Genomic DNA, 9391 nt, shown 5'->3' on the forward strand with positions numbered 1-9391 from the left:
TGGGCCAGTGTGTGGGGTCGGCCAGGGCCAGGGCCAGGGTACGGCATGCCTAGGGCTGGAGGGGATGCAGAAGACCCTGCCACCCCCTAGGTGGTCCTGAGAGGGGGGGACAGCACAGCAGCAAGGGGGGTGTGCGGTTGCGGTGATGGGGGTGGGGATGAGAGGAGTTGGGGTAGGGGGGAGGGATAAAATCCATTCGGGGACGGGGGAGTCCCAGGATGCCAGGGCGCCCAAGCATCTGTCCCAGTCAGGGAAGTGACTGAGGCCACTGGAGCCACAGGGGGGCAAAGGGGCCTCGCTCCGGGCCAGGAGTAACCCTTCGCCCTCCTCAGCGGCATGCGGAGAAGGCGGGGAGCAGGAAGGAGGCGCGCAGGGAGACATGCTCGCCACCCCAGCGGCCCAGGAGCACGGCGCGCGCTCAGGAGGCAGGCCAGGAGCAGGCTCTTGGAGAGCCAGGAGCCGGGTCCCAGCGTGTAAGGCCATACCACCCTGCACAAGCCAGATCTCATCTGATCTCGGAAGCTAAGCAGGGTCGGGCCTGGTTAGTACTTGGATGGGAGACCGCCTGGGAACTCCTGAAGGCCTTTGCTCGCCTCTCCTTTTGCATCGCCGCCCCGGAGTGGCTCCCTCCGAACCCCTGCCGCCCCTTGCCCCTCTGCAGCCGCACAGCCAGCCGAAGGTCCCCCAGGCCAGAAGCCGGTCAGCCGCCCGGCACTGCAAGCTCGCAGTCACGGCTGCAAACCAGGCCCAGCGGCCAGGGCGCCCCCCCACACCCTCTTCTTAGTCCTGTTCACTGTGGCAGGCCGTCAGCCTGCAGCAGTTAGCCGAGCCTGTGTCTCTGCCGGCAGGCATCTCTCCCCACACTCCCGCGCGCACCCTCCCTTATCTCTCAAGAGCCAAGAGCCTTCCCTCCCGCCGTTCCAGGTCGCCCCAACACAGAGCACAAAGAGCCAGCCGGGACAAACCAGGGAACGGAGGGAGCAGCACTCCAACACACCGCACGCCCTCGGACTAGAGGAGAGACCACCACAAGGGGAAGTGCAGGCACACAGACACAACCCTCACAACCAGGATGACTAGGGGCTGCCACTCTCCTCGGGCGGGGGGTGTTCCCTGGGAGAGGCTCAGAGCCCACTGGCCCTCCCGCCCGGCCCGGGGGCTTCAAGGGTGACTTTCAATGCCCAGGCACTGCCTCCTTAGTGGAGCCAAGCCTCGGGCACTACCACACTTCAGTTGAGAAGCTGCCACTTCAAAACAGCCTCAGTGGGTCTGTCCCAGCCCGTGTGCCACTTGTGCGTCCCTCCCGCCCTCCCGCACCCCATGTCTCTCTGGCTCTGTGACGTGCCTGTTGGGCTCTGGCTCTCGCTCAGGAGCTCTCTCCCCACGTGCCAGCCCCCTCTTTCTCTGTCTCTGTCCATGTCTCTCTGTATGTCCAGTTACATACATGTACAAATACGTGTATGTTTCCATCTCGCTCCCTTTCTCCTCCTCTCGTTCTGTCTGTGGGTCCCTGTCCTGCGGGGACTCTAGTCCCTCTACCCACACAAGAACGCAGGATATGGCGAGGCCAAGAAGGAACACCCACAGAGCCACAGATAGGGGGCTCATAGCACCATGTCTCACGGGAGGCTGGCTCAGAGTATACCGGTCCACCGGTCCCCCTTCTCCCAGTCCCCGGTCCCCCAATCCCCACATCCCACCATCAGCCCGGTCGCCCCGTCCCCCTGTCTCCCAGATCACCGGTCCGCCAGTCCCGCGGTACCCCGGTCCGCTGGTCCCCTGTCTCCCGGTCCCCTGTCCCCTGTTCCCCCGGTCCCCTGGTTCCCCATGCCCCTGTCTCCTGGTCCCTCCATCCCCCAGTTACCATCCCCAGATCCCCCTTTTTCCCGGTCACCCAGGTCGCCGCATCCCCCCATCTCGACGGTCCGCCTCTCCCCATTCCCCCGGTCCCCCGGACACACCGGTCCCCTCGTCCAACCGTACCACAATCTCCCTGACCCCCGGTCCACCGTCTCCCGTTCCCCCAGTCCCCCGGTTACCCTGCCACTCGTCTCCCGGTCCTCCGACACCGGTGCCCCAGTCCCCCCGTCTCCAGGTTCCTCGCTCTCCTGGTCCCCCCATCCTCCCGTCCACCGGTCTCGCGGTCCCCCGGTCTCAGGGTCCCGCCGTCCCCCCTTCCCCCGGTCTCCCATTCCCCCGGTCTCCCGGTCCCCCCGTCCCCCGGTCTCCCCGTCTCCCCGTCTACCCGTCCCACCGGTCCCCCCATCCCCCAGTCCCCCGGTGTATCCGTCCCCCGATCCCCGGTCCCCCATTCCCCGGGTCTCCCCGTCCCCCCGTCCACCCGTCGCCCCGGTCTCCCCGTCTACCCGTCCCCCGTCCCGCCAGTCTCCCCGTCCAACGGTCCCCCGGTCCCCCTGTCCCCCGATCCCCCGGTCTCCACGTCCCCCGGTCCACCAGTCCCCCGGTCCCCCAGTACCCCCGTCCCCGGTCTCCCCGTTCCCCTGTCCCCCCGTCCCACCATGCCCCTGGTCTCCCCAGTCTCCCCGTCCTCCCGTCCCCCCATCCCCCCATCCCCCTGGTCTCCCCGTCTCCCCGTCTCCCTGTCACCACGGTCCCCCCGTCACGCGGTCCCTCGGTCCCCCGTCCCCCGGTCCCCCGGTCCTCCCATCCCCCGGTCTCCCCGTCTCCCCATCTCCCCGTCCCCCCGGTCCCCCCGTCCCCCCGTCCCCCGTCCCCCCAGTCCCCCCCATCCCCCAGTCCACCCGTCCCCCCGTCCCCCGGTCTCCCCGTCCCCCGTCCCCCCGGTCTCCCGGTCCCCCGGTCGCCCTGTCCCCCAGTCTCCCCGAGTCCCCGTCTCCCCGTCCCCCCGGTCCCCCCATCCCCCGGTCCCACGGTCCCCCCGTCCCCCGGTCTCCCCGTCTCCCCGTCTCCCCTTCCCCCAGGTCCCCCCGTCACCAGGTCCCCCCGTCCCCCGGTCCCTCCATCCCCCGGTCTCCCCGTCTACCCGTCTCCCCGTCCCCCATGCCCCCGTCGCCCCATCCCCCCGTCCCCCTGTCTCACAGTCTCCCCGTCCCCCCTTCCCCCCGTCCCACGTACCCCTGGTCCACCCGTCCCCCGGTCCCCCTGTCCCCCCATCCACCGGTCTCCCCATTTCCCCGTCTCCCCGTCCCCCCGGGCCCCCCATCCCTCGGTCTCCCAGTCACACCGTCCCCCCGTCCCCCGGTCCCCCCGTCCCCCGATCCCCCGGTCTCCACGTCCCCTGGTCCCCCAGTCCCCCGGTTCCCCTGTTTCCCTGGGCCCCCGGTCCCCCCGTCCCACTTCCCCCGGTCTCCCCTTCTCCACATCCCCCCGTCCCCCCATCCCCCCGGTCCCCCGTCCCCCCAGAAACCCCGTCCCCCGGTCCCCCCGTCCCCCGAGGCCCCGTCCCCCTGTCCCCTGTTCCCCCTTTCCCCCGGTCTCCCAGTCTTCCCGTCCCCCGGTTCCTCGTTCCCCTCGTCCCCCGGTCTCCCCGTCTACCGGTCTCCCAGTCCCCCCGGTCCCCCCATTACCCGGTCACTCCGTCCCCCAGTCCCCCGTTCCCCCCGTCCCCGGTCAACCCGTCTCCCCGTCTCCCTGTCCCCCCGGTCCCCCCATCCCCCGGTCCCCCCATCACCCGACCCCCGGTCCCCCTGTCCCCCGATCCCCCGGTCTCCACGTCCCCCGGTACCCCAGTCCCCCGGTCCCCCCGTTCCACCGGGCCCCCGGTCCCCCTGTCCCCCGGTCTCCCCGTCTCCCCATCCCCCCGTCCCCCCTGTCCCCCGGTCCCCCCGTCCCCCTTCCCCCGGTCACCCCGTCTCCCCATCCCCCCGTCCCCCAATCACCCCGGTCCCCCGTCCCCCCAGTACCACCGTCCCCCCGGTCCCCCCGTCCCCCGGTCTCCCCGTCCCCCGGTCCCCCGTTCCCCCTGTCCCCCGGTCTCCCCATCCCCCCGTCCCCCCGGTCTCCCCATCTACCCGTCCCCCGATCCCCCGGTCTGCCCATCCCCCGGTACCCCAGTCCCCCGGTCCCCCCATTCTCCCTGTCCCCCGGTCTCCCCGTCCCCCCATCCCCCCGGTCTCCCCATCTACCCGTCCCCCGATCCCCCGGTCTGCCCGTCCCCCGGTACCCCAGTCCCCCGGTCCCCCCGTTCCCCCGGGCCCCCGGGCCCCCCGGTCCCCCGGTCCCCCCGTCCCCCTTCCCCCGGTCTCCACGTCTCCCCATCTCCCCGTCCCCCCGGTCCCCCAGTCCCCCGGTCCCCCCATGCCCAGGTCTCCCCGTCTCCCCGTCTCCTCGTCCCCTGGGTACCCCCATCCACCGGTCCCCCAGTGTCCCTGTCCCCCAGTCCCCCAGTCTCTCTGTCTCCCGGTCCCAGTTCCCCCCGTCCCCCCGTCCCCCGGTCTCCCCGTCTCACGGTCCCTCCTGTCCCCCTGTCCCCTCGGTCTCTCTGTCTCCCCGTCCCCCCGTCCCCCCATCCCTCGGACTCCCCATCTCCCCGTCCCCCCGTCCCCCCATCCCTCGGTCTCCCCGTTTCCCCGTCCCCCCAGTCCCCCATTCCTCCGGTCCCCCGGTCTCCCTGTCCCCCAGTCCCCCGGTCCCCCGTTCCCACCGTCCACCGGTCCCCCCGACCCCCCGTCCTCACGTCCCCCCGGTCTCCCCGCCTCCCCGTCCCCCGGATCCCCCGTCCACCGGTCCCCCCGTCCCCCGGTCTCCCCGGCTCCCCGTCTCACCGTCCCCCCCGTCCCTCCGTCCCCCAGTCCCCAGGTATCCCCGTCCGCCCGGTCCCCCGTCCCCTGGTCTCCCGGTCCCCTGGTCCCCCGGTCCCCGAGTCCCCCGGTCTCCCCATCTCCCCGTCTTCCCGTCCCCTCGTCCCCCAGATCCCCCGGTCCCCCTGTCCCAGGGACCCCTGACTCCCCATTTCCCCTTCTCCCAGTCCCCCCGATCTCCCCGTCCCCCAGTGCCCCCGTCCCCCGGTCTCCCAGTCTCCCCGTCTCCCCGTCCCCCCAATCCCCACGACCCCGGTCCCGCTGTCCCCCCTACACCGGTCTCTCCGTCTCCTAGTCTCCCCGTCTCCCCGGTCCCCCCGTCCCTGGTCACCCGGTCTACATGTCTCCCTGGTCCCCCGTCCCATGGTCCCTCGGTTCCCCCGTCCCCCCTTCCCCCGGTCTCCCCTTCTCCCCGTCCACCCGTCCGCCCGGTCCCCCCGTGCCCTGGTCTCCCGGTCCCCTGGTCCCCCGGTCCCCCCATCCCCCGGTCTCCCCGTCTCCCTGTCGCCTCTTCCCACTGGTCCCCCCATCCCCCAGTCCACCGGTATACCCGTCCCCCGGTCCCCGGTCCCCCGGTCCCCGGGTCTCCCCGTCCCCCCGTCCCCCAATCCCCCGGTCTCCCCGTTCCCTGGTACCTCAGTCCCCCGGTCCCCCCGTTCCCCCGGTCCCCCGGTCCGCCCGACCCCCGGTCTCCCCGTCTCCCCGTCCCTGGTCCCCCCGTCCCCCGGTGGTCCCCCGGTCTCCCCGTCCACTGGTCCCCCGTTCCCCCCGTCCACCAGTCGTCCCGTCTCCCCGTCTCCCCGTCCCCCCGTCCCCCCGCCCCCGGTCTCCCCGTCTCCCCTCCACCCGTCCCCTGGTCCCCCCGTCCCCCGGTCCCCTCATCTCCCCATCCCAGGGTCGCACGGTCCCCTGGTCCCCCGGTCCCCCAGTCTCCCCGACCCCCGTCTCCCTGTCCCCCCGGTCCCCCCGTACCCCCAGTCCCCCCGTACACCGGTCCCCCGGTCCCCCCGTCCCCTGGTCTCCCCGTCTCCACGTCTCCCCGTTCCACCGGTCCCCCCATCCCCCAGTCCCCCAGTGTATTCTTCCCCTGATCCTCGGTCCCCCATTCCCCCGGTCTCCCTGTACCCCAGTCCACCCGTCCCCCCGGTCTCCCCGTCCCCCCATCCCCCAGTCCCCCGGTGTATCCTTCCCCTGATCCCCAGTCCCCCGTTCCCCCGGTCTCCCTGTCCCCCCGTCCCCCCGTCCCCCCGGTCTCCCCGTCCCCCCGTCCCCCGTCCCCCCAGTCCCCCCGTCCCCCGGTGTCCCAGTCTCCCCGTCTCCCCATCCCCCCAGTCCCCCCGTCCACCGGTCCCCCGATCCCCCGGCCCCTGGTCTCCCCGTCTCCCCGTCCCCCCGGTCCCCATGTCCCCCGGTCCCGCTGTCCCCCCTACACCGGTCTCTCCATCTCCTAGTCTCCCCATCTCCCCGGTCTCCCCGTCCCCTGGTCACCCAGTCTACACGTCTCTCTGGTCCCCCGTCCCATGGTCCCTCGGTTCCCCTGTCCCTCTTTCCCTCCAGTCTCCCCTTCTCCCCGTCCACCCGTCCGCCCGGTCCCTCCATCCCCAGGTCTCCCGGTCCCCTGGACCCCGGTCCCCCCGTCCCCCGGTCTCCCCGTCTCTCCGTCTCCCCTTCCCCCAGGTCCCCCCGTCACCTGGTCCCCCCGTCCCCCGGTACCCCCATCCCTGGGTCTCCCCGTCTACCTGTCTGCCCGTACCCCATGCCCCCGTCGCCCCATCCCCCCGTCCCCCTGTCCCACGGTCTCCCCGTCCCCCCTTCCCCCCGTCCCACGTACCCCCGGTCCACCAGTCCCCCGGTCCCCCAGTACCCCCGTCCCCGGTCTCCCCGTTCCCCTGTCCCCCCGTCCCACCATGCCCCTGGTCTCCCCAGTCTCCCCGTCCTCCCGTCCCCCCATCCCCCCATCCCCCTGGTCTCCCCGTCTCCCCGTCTCCCTGTCACCACGGTCCCCCCGTCACGCGGTCCCTCGGTCCCCCGTCCCCCGGTCCCCCGGTCCTCCCATCCCCCGGTCTCCCCGTCTCCCCATCTCCCCGTCCCCCCGGTCCCCCCGTCCCCCCGTCCCCCGTCCCCCCAGTCCCCCCCATCCCCCAGTCCACCCGTCCCCCCGTCCCCCGGTCTCCCCGTCCCCCGTCCCCCCGGTCTCCCGGTCCCCCGGTCGCCCTGTCCCCCAGTCTCCCCGAGTCCCCGTCTCCCCGTCCCCCCGGTCCCCCCATCCCCCGGTCCCACGGTCCCCCCGTCCCCCGGTCTCCCCGTCTCCCCGTCTCCCCTTCCCCCAGGTCCCCCCGTCACCAGGTCCCCCCGTCCCCCGGTCCCTCCATCCCCCGGTCTCCCCGTCTACCCGTCTCCCCGTCCCCCATGCCCCCGTCGCCCCATCCCCCCGTCCCCCTGTCTCACAGTCTCCCCGTCCCCCCTTCCCCCCGTCCCACGTACCCCTGGTCCACCCGTCCCCCGGTCCCCCTGTCCCCCCATCCACCGGTCTCCCCATTTCCCCGTCTCCCCGTCCCCCCGGGCCCCCCATCCCTCGGTCTCCCAGTCACACCGTCCCCCCGTCCCCCGGTCCCCCCGTCCCCCGATCCCCCGGTCTCCACGTCCCCTGGTCCCCCAGTCCCCCGGTTCCCCTGTTTCCCTGGGCCCCCGGTCCCCCCGTCCCACTTCCCCCGGTCTCCCCTTCTCCACATCCCCCCGTCCCCCCATCCCCCCGGTCCCCCGTCCCCCCAGAAACCCCGTCCCCCGGTCCCCCCGTCCCCCGAGGCCCCGTCCCCCTGTCCCCTGTTCCCCCTTTCCCCCGGTCTCCCAGTCTTCCCGTCCCCCGGTTCCTCGTTCCCCTCGTCCCCCGGTCTCCCCGTCTACCGGTCTCCCAGTCCCCCCGGTCCCCCCATTACCCGGTCACTCCGTCCCCCAGTCCCCCGTTCCCCCCGTCCCCGGTCAACCCGTCTCCCCGTCTCCCTGTCCCCCCGGTCCCCCCATCCCCCGGTCCCCCCATCACCCGACCCCCGGTCCCCCTGTCCCCCGATCCCCCGGTCTCCACGTCCCCCGGTACCCCAGTCCCCCGGTCCCCCCGTTCCACCGGGCCCCCGGTCCCCCTGTCCCCCGGTCTCCCCGTCTCCCCATCCCCCCGTCCCCCCTGTCCCCCGGTCCCCCCGTCCCCCTTCCCCCGGTCACCCCGTCTCCCCATCCCCCCGTCCCCCAATCACCCCGGTCCCCCGTCCCCCCAGTACCACCGTCCCCCCGGTCCCCCCGTCCCCCGGTCTCCCCGTCCCCCGGTCCCCCGTTCCCCCTGTCCCCCGGTCTCCCCATCCCCCCGTCCCCCCGGTCTCCCCATCTACCCGTCCCCCGATCCCCCGGTCTGCCCATCCCCCGGTACCCCAGTCCCCCGGTCCCCCCATTCTCCCTGTCCCCCGGTCTCCCCGTCCCCCCATCCCCCCGGTCTCCCCATCTACCCGTCCCCCGATCCCCCGGTCTGCCCGTCCCCCGGTACCCCAGTCCCCCGGTCCCCCCGTTCCCCCGGGCCCCCGGGCCCCCCGGTCCCCCGGTCCCCCCGTCCCCCTTCCCCCGGTCTCCACGTCTCCCCATCTCCCCGTCCCCCCGGTCCCCCAGTCCCCCGGTCCCCCCATGCCCAGGTCTCCCCGTCTCCCCGTCTCCTCGTCCCCTGGGTACCCCCATCCACCGGTCCCCCAGTGTCCCTGTCCCCCAGTCCCCCAGTCTCTCTGTCTCCCGGTCCCAGTTCCCCCCGTCCCCCCGTCCCCCGGTCTCCCCGTCTCACGGTCCCTCCTGTCCCCCTGTCCCCTCGGTCTCTCTGTCTCCCCGTCCCCCCGTCCCCCCATCCCTCGGACTCCCCATCTCCCCGTCCCCCCGTCCCCCCATCCCTCGGTCTCCCCGTTTCCCCGTCCCCCCAGTCCCCCATTCCTCCGGTCCCCCGGTCTCCCTGTCCCCCAGTCCCCCGGTCCCCCGTTCCCACCGTCCACCGGTCCCCCCGACCCCCCGTCCTCACGTCCCCCCGGTCTCCCCGCCTCCCCGTCCCCCGGATCCCCCGTCCACCGGTCCCCCCGTCCCCCGGTCTCCCCGGCTCCCCGTCTCACCGTCCCCCCCGTCCCTCCGTCCCCCAGTCCCCAGGTATCCCCGTCCGCCCGGTCCCCCGTCCCCTGGTCTCCCGGTCCCCTGGTCCCCCGGTCCCCGAGTCCCCCGGTCTCCCCATCTCCCCGTCTTCCCGTCCCCTCGTCCCCCAGATCCCCCGGTCCCCCTGTCCCAGGGACCCCTGACTCCCCATTTCCCCTTCTCCCAGTCCCCCCGATCTCCCCGTCCCCCAGTGCCCCCGTCCCCCGGTCTCCCAGTCTCCCCGTCTCCCCGTCCCCCCAATCCCCACGACCCCGGTCCCGCTGTCCCCCCTACACCGGTCTCTCCGTCTCCTAGTCTCCCCGTCTCCCCGGTCCCCCCGTCCCTGGTCACCCGGTCTACATGTCTCCCTGGTCCCCCGTCCCATGGTCCCTCGGTTCCCCCGTCCCCCCTTCCCCCGGTCTCCCCTTCTCCCCGTCCACCCGTCCGCCCGGTCCCCCCGT

At 73.6% G+C, this 9391-nt stretch overlaps 1 pseudogene; it reads left to right on the forward strand.

Annotated features, from left to right (window-relative positions):
- The first annotated feature begins 471 nt into the window (after window positions 1–471).
- On the forward strand, window positions 472–591 carry LOC141569955 (5S ribosomal RNA; annotated as a pseudogene).
- The last annotated feature ends 8800 nt before the right edge of the window (window positions 592–9391 follow it).

The sequence above is a fragment of the Rhinolophus sinicus genome, unplaced genomic scaffold (assembly GCF_057876585.1).
Source record: "Rhinolophus sinicus isolate RSI-liver-muscle unplaced genomic scaffold, RSI-T2T HiC_scaffold_19, whole genome shotgun sequence".
Lineage (NCBI taxonomy): Eukaryota > Metazoa > Chordata > Mammalia > Chiroptera > Rhinolophidae > Rhinolophus > Rhinolophus sinicus.